Here is a 350-nt window from a genome sequence, read left to right on the forward strand (position 1 = left end):
CTTGCCAACGCGACTGCATAATTGTCACCTGAGGTCACAGCATGGTGGTTCATGTGCCGCCTCCCTTGCCGCAGCACGTCTGCCATAAACATCTTCTCTGTTACCTCCCGAGGCATGCTACCAAAGGGCTGTGCAAGTCTGTGCCATGCTCATTTAATGTGACCAGGGAGAGAGACTACGGGGAGCAGCAGAGAATGGCAGTGCTGTACAGCACGGAGAGGAGAAGCAGGGGTGAAAGGGCTAAGCTGACTGTTTCTAAGGGAACAGTTAAAAAAGAAAAGAAAAAAGGCTCGTTTGGCAGAGGGAGAGAAAATGAGGAAGAGGTGCCTGACTGTTCTTGCTTCTCTTCA

This window comes from Pygoscelis adeliae, unplaced genomic scaffold (assembly GCF_000699105.1).
Source record: "Pygoscelis adeliae isolate BGI_AS28 unplaced genomic scaffold, ASM69910v1 Scaffold114, whole genome shotgun sequence".
In the NCBI taxonomy this organism is placed as follows: domain Eukaryota; kingdom Metazoa; phylum Chordata; class Aves; order Sphenisciformes; family Spheniscidae; genus Pygoscelis; species Pygoscelis adeliae.